The sequence below is a fragment of the Etheostoma spectabile genome, chromosome 1, assembly GCF_008692095.1.
Source record: "Etheostoma spectabile isolate EspeVRDwgs_2016 chromosome 1, UIUC_Espe_1.0, whole genome shotgun sequence".
Lineage (NCBI taxonomy): Eukaryota > Metazoa > Chordata > Actinopteri > Perciformes > Percidae > Etheostoma > Etheostoma spectabile.
In genome coordinates this window covers 28128545-28129381 of record NC_045733.1, presented here as the reverse complement: position 1 = coordinate 28129381, position 837 = coordinate 28128545, and positions in this window count along the sequence as shown.

Sequence of the window (837 nt, the reverse complement as noted above, 5' to 3'; positions counted from 1 at the left end):
AATACAATTGCTTATCAGCATGGCGTGAGGGCATGAGACGGGAGAGGCTCCAAGTTGCAGCCATAGAAGTAATTTTTTTGTTTGCCTGTAATCTGCATTTATTTTAGAGATTGACATATATTTTCAAATATTTTAAAAAAACACCAAATATTGTATTCATTAATATGATAGTTGACGCAAACTTTTATTTTGAAAAGAAAGGGAGATATTGTTTAAAGTATTTAATTCCAGAGCTTATTTTGAAAAGTAGAAGCTTGTGGACAGGACCAGGTGGGATGCCAGAAGGATTTTTTTTGGTTTGCCTATAATCTGCATCTATTTTATAATCAAACATATATATATATTTTTAAGTATTTTATTCATTCATAGTCGAAGCAAGCTTATTTTATTACAGCTGCAACCTTTTATTTTGAAAAGTAGAACCTTGGGGATGGCACCAGGTGGGATGGCATGAGACGGGACGGCATGACATGGGACGCTCCAGGCTGCAGCCATACACCCTTGGTCTTAAAAGAGAGTGTACGGTGGCCGGGAAGTGCAAAACAACATTACAAAGTGTGTTTTGCTCTTTGTAAAAGTGTTTTGCGTCTTGTTAATTTGTTTTTCTAATATGTAAATTTGTCTCGATCGTTGTAAAAGTGTTTCACACTTTGTAATGTTGTTTTGCCCTTCCCGGCCACCGTAGTGCTCTTACGCCATCTGGTGGATGGATGGAAAATGGCAGTGAAAGGGCAATATAATGTTCCTGCAGTACCAGAGACAGGTAGCCTACTTATTTAAAAGGTTTATTCCACCCAAATAGCCTGCCACTTTTGGTCAGATTCTTTTATTTTAATG